The following is a 5367-nucleotide window of genomic DNA, read 5'->3' as shown; positions in this document are numbered from 1 at the left end:
CAATACCTCTGGGCAGCGTCTACATGGCCGGGGGGGGGGGGGTAGGAGACAAATGCCTCCAAAATATATTAGCATTTTTGGGGGTAGGTATCGATTTTAAGGGGTTGATATTAATTTTTTGGGGGTAGGCATTATTTTTTTGGGGGTAGGTATTGATTTTTGGTGGGTAATTTTTGATTTGAATTATAATCTTTTTTTAATCCATTGATACGATTATGATGGTTATCGTTTGATTATCTGAAAAATGTCAATTAAAGTAAAGATATTTGTCAATTAATAAATAATATAAATTTTCTTTGTCAACGATTTTCATTTAGCATTTTATCAAGTTAATATTTACACATTTCCTATTTGGTACTTTTCTTAGAGGTTAATATATTTATATTATGTTTTTTAATAAATTTATAGATTTTAGCAGGATAAATTTTAGGTAATTTTTTGAGTCATGCATAAAAACATATATCAGCAAGCAAAGAATAATAAAAAACATAATATGTAAAAAATTATATTATAATAATTATTTCTTTCTAGATGCCAAATAACAAAACCATATTTAAAGTTAAGTGCAATATTAAAAATTGCAAAACTTCTAAAATAAGAAGTGACAAGATACATGAACATTATAAACATAAACATCCTCATGTCAAGCCAGCTGATATAAAATTTACAAAGGTAGCCATCAAAAGAGATAATAATAATTGGGTATCTTTAAATTGTGATATTCCATATAATATCACAAATGGAGTTGAAACCCAGTTGCAAAAAAAGACAATAACATCTTACTTCCAAAAAGTAATATTTTTATTTATTATTGTAACTATAAATTTGTGAATTAATAGAAACTGATTTAAAATTTTACCAGAATAATATTAATATTAAAGTAGTCAGGGTATAGAGAAAATAAATTATATATATTATTATTTAATGTTTTTTAACTGTTTATCACACTATTTTTATATCTATATATACTTTATAAAGTTCAATTTAACAATATGTTTAATAAGTTAATAATAATAATTTAAAACCAAAGTATTAAAAAAACTTATTAAGTTAATATAATGTAGTAAAATAAGGTAATGTTAATTTCTAGGAATTTTTAAATTTAAATCTTTTCATCTTTAATTGAATTAAGACTTCAAATTCTTTTACTTTTTTTAAATATAAATATAAAATATGATTTGGAATCAACTATTTTCAAAATGTTATCTGTGTGAGTTTCATCCCCTTTATTTACATTATGTGTTATATTAGGTATGTTTATTATCATTGTTTTATTTAGCTATTAGAATTTCTTTAAATAATATACTTTCATCATGAATTTCACAATTTTATTTATACTTAATATTGTTTTTATTTTTATAGTCATTATAATATTGTTTTATGATTTCTTCATGTGATCGCAGTTTTATATTAATCTGCATCTATCATGCCTATGAATCTTTCAAGTATATTTTAAAAATGTTTTTACATGATCTAACAAAGTCATATTGATGTTTATGATTATTGCGTTCAAAATATGTGAATTCCCTTTGTATTCTACATTCACTTGTGCTTTACCTATTACTTGTATCATCTTTCCATTGTAACCTGATAACTTTATGTTGGACTTCATAATATTTTTAATACCTGTTTTCTCAATCATGTATTCATGTAGAGTTAAAACATTTATTAAAAACTTAATTATAATGTAGTTAATAAAAATTTCTTAAAAATATAGTTATCATAAGGAAAGAAATTAAACTCTTTTTTTATAGAAAATCTCAGTTATTGAAGATTCACAAATTGTATTATCTCCTCATCCAATCCCCAGTTCCAGTGAGGTGTTTACTTTGTATGATGAGGTATTTAATTTAAATACGAATTATATGATAACTTTTGAAAGAAATAAATTATGATTATGAGGCTAATTAAATATTTCCAACCTTTATTAAAAACTTAATTATAATGTAGTTAAGAATAAAATGACCATTTGACTAAAATTTTATTAAAAATATAGTTTTTCATAAGTAAACAAATTATACTCTTTATAGCAAATCTCCAATATTGAAGATTCACAAATTGTATTATCTTCTCATCCAATCCCCAGTTCCAGTGAGGCGCTTACTTTGCATGATGAGGTATTTAATTTAAATACGAATTATATGATAACTTTTGAAGAAAATAAATTAGGACATTTAAATATTTCCAACATTTATTGATTAACTTAATTATAATGTAGCTAAGAATAAAATGACCATTTGGCTAAAATTATATTAAAAATAGATTTTCATAAGTAAACAAATTATACTCTTTATTTATAGCAAATCTCCAATATTGAAGATTCACAAATTGTATTATCTCCTCATCCAATCCCCGGTTCTAGTGAGGGACTTACTTTGCATGAGGCATTATATTTAAATAAAATTTATATAATGACCTTTGAAGGGAATAAATTATGAGGATATTCAAAGTCCAAGTCTTATTCAGCTATACAAAAAAAAGGAACCAAATGACCTTTTTCACTTTATATTATTTAGGATGACAAATATTTTGATAAATTTCATAATTGCTGTAGGCCCTTGTCAGCCATGTACAAATAAATTTCAATATCCTGTTACTAACAAGAGGTTTTAAATAATATTTATTTTCATTAATTTTTACCCATCCATTATTTCTATACCAATATTTTTTTTTTACTTTTTAAACAGGAGCATGAATATAACATATTATAGAAAGGTTAATATAGATGGTTCCCTCAACCCCAGAAATTGGCTATCTTATAGCACTACTTTAGACAAAGTCTTTTGTCTATATTGTATTATGTTTGGTGGCCCTAAGTCCAATACTTTTTGGACTCAACATGGGGTAAATAATTGGAAAAACATAAAGCGTGACTTAGAGAGACACGAAGCATCTTCTCTTCATAAAGATTGTGAATATGCAAACATGACTTGGCTTGCAAATAAACGCATTCAAGATCATTTGCTATCAAATAAGCTTGATATAATCATGGAAAATCGTAATATAGTTCATAATATTATCAATGCCATTATGTACCTTATAAAATGTAATATAGCCTTTTGGGGTTCTAATTCGAATGAAGGTAATTTTATGTGTCTCATAAAATTAATGGCAAAAACGGTTCCAACTTTACGTGCATACATGGATAACAACGAAAAATTGCGGAGAAAAAAATCAGATAAAATTTCGAGACCTTATATAAATTTATTGTCATATGGCCATGTGAAAAAAATAACTGAAATTATTAAGATAAAAATAACAAAAAGCATTATTCAAACAATTAAAGAGAATCGTGCCTATAGCATCATATTAGATGGAACATATGATGTGTCTAAAAAAGAATGCATAGCTTTGCTTGTACGGTATATAGAAGATGATCTGCATCCACATCCTGTAGAAAGGATCATACATGTTTTTACAACATCAGAAACCACTGGGGAAAATATAAAGAAACATGTTTTTTCTAAGTTTAATGATCTTGGTCTTCCTCTTGATTATTTGGTTGGACAAAGTATGGATGGTGCAGGGAATATGAGAGGAGTATACAAAGGAATGCAGGCTTTAATATTGAAAGAGGCTCCAAAAGCCATCTATATTTGGTGCCATGCACATCGGCTAAATTTAGTAGTTGCTCATGTTTGTGGATGCAAAATTGAAATGAAAAAGGCAATGGGAATATTAGATGAGTTATATAATTTTATGAATGGAGTTAGACGTCAAGGTGTGTTTGTTAAATATCAAATGAGAAAGTCCAAGAAATCTCTTAAAAGAATTAAAAACACAACAAGGTAAATAAAATATTTTTAATGAAACTTGAAACTTATATATTTTCAGAAATTGGTCATCATCCTACAAATCTGTAGAAATCTTTTTAGATGTTTATGAACATATTTTAGCATCATTAGTTGAATTAAAAGATTCTAATGACCCAAGCTCCTCTTACATTGCCGATGGGTTATTATCAAGAATTAAAGATGAAAATTTTATATTAAGTCTTTTTATTTTGAAAGAAATATTGAAATATACACATGAGGCTTGTATTGAAATGCAGGCAGAAACCAAATTAATACAACATACAAAAAATAAATTACAAAAACTAAAAGGTTAATATTAGTTACTATTTCTATAAATAATTTTAAAATATAGCTAATGGAGACAATATATTTTTAAAATTACATTCCTTATCTAATAGTTTTTTGAAAAAGAATAATGTAATAACTGATTTGTATAATATGAAATCAATATTCAAATTGGATCAAACAGAATTCAATAATTATGTTGAACAAAAAAAAAACAAGTTGAATAAATTAAAAAAATTTAAATTATTATTTATTATTATAGATATAGAACGGAAATATTTTTCCCTGTTCTAAATGCAATAATTAATCACCTAAATGATCGATTTAATTATGATTGTTTAAATTTTTTATCACAGATATCCATTTTTACTCCCGCTGGAATTATGGATAATGAAAAAATAGAAGGATGGCAAATATCCGAAATTTGTAATACTTATCAATTGGATGTCCAAAACATTGTTGATGAATATAATGATTTTCGCTCTTTATATTTGGAGTCTCAATCAATCATTTTTTGCGAAGATCTTTTAAAAGTTAAAAAGAATGACGCGTTATATATTGATGAAAGTAATTTATTGATATTTTATTTGTAATTGTATATAATTAAAGGTATTGCAAACGATCAAATTACCAAAGAAAATATCAACAGCGAAATCATGACCAAAATAAAAAAATGGATAGAATTTTCTTTTATATTATCATACCGACTTTTAAATCAATTAAATTCTTATTCAAATTTAAATTTATTATATAAATATTTATTAACCCTTCCTACAACTTCCTGTTCAGCCGAAAGAGCCATGAGTAAAGTAAAAATTAAGCGGAATAAAATTTCGGACCCATTTTTGGAAAATTTACTGTTAATATCCAGCGAAATTGATGTTTTTGAAAAATTTACAATTGATGATATTATAAAACAATTTGCTTTAACATCAATAAGGTTATCCAAATTATTAATAAAATAATTAATGTATCTTTTTCACAGCGAATATATAGGCTTTTAAATAATGTATATTTAATTTAACATTTTATAATTTCAATGCAAAATATACTATAATTCATTTTATTCTAATATTTTATATAATAGCTCTATTTACAATACATGTTTTTAATTATGTGGAATCAAGCTAAATATACCTCTTTAAATTTATTCGTCTTATATTTTTTACAATATTTTAGATCTTTTTCATAGAAATATTAATATGTTATCTCATTTAATTCACTTATATATATTTTATGAAAATAAAGTGAATACCAAATTATGAAAAGATTGCATTATTTAAATAAA

At 24.7% G+C, this 5367-nt stretch overlaps 1 long non-coding RNA gene across 1 annotated transcript; it reads left to right on the top strand.

The window, feature by feature from the left end:
* Nucleotides 1–723: 723 nt before the first annotated feature.
* On the top strand, nt 724–2228 carry LOC135922207 (uncharacterized). The gene is made up of 3 exons (XR_010570784.1): nt 724–792; nt 1755–1841; nt 2031–2228. It is a non-coding gene; the product is annotated as an uncharacterized LOC135922207 (long non-coding RNA).
* The last annotated feature ends 3139 nt before the right edge of the window (nt 2229–5367 follow it).

This window comes from Gordionus sp. m RMFG-2023, chromosome 1, assembly GCF_954871325.1.
Source record: "Gordionus sp. m RMFG-2023 chromosome 1, tfGorSpeb1-WG-v2, whole genome shotgun sequence".
In the NCBI taxonomy this organism is placed as follows: Eukaryota; Metazoa; Nematomorpha; class Gordioida; order Chordodea; family Parachordodidae; genus Gordionus; species Gordionus sp. m RMFG-2023.
Note: the sequence above shows the minus strand (reverse complement) of the source record. Positions and strands in the feature narration are given on the sequence as shown.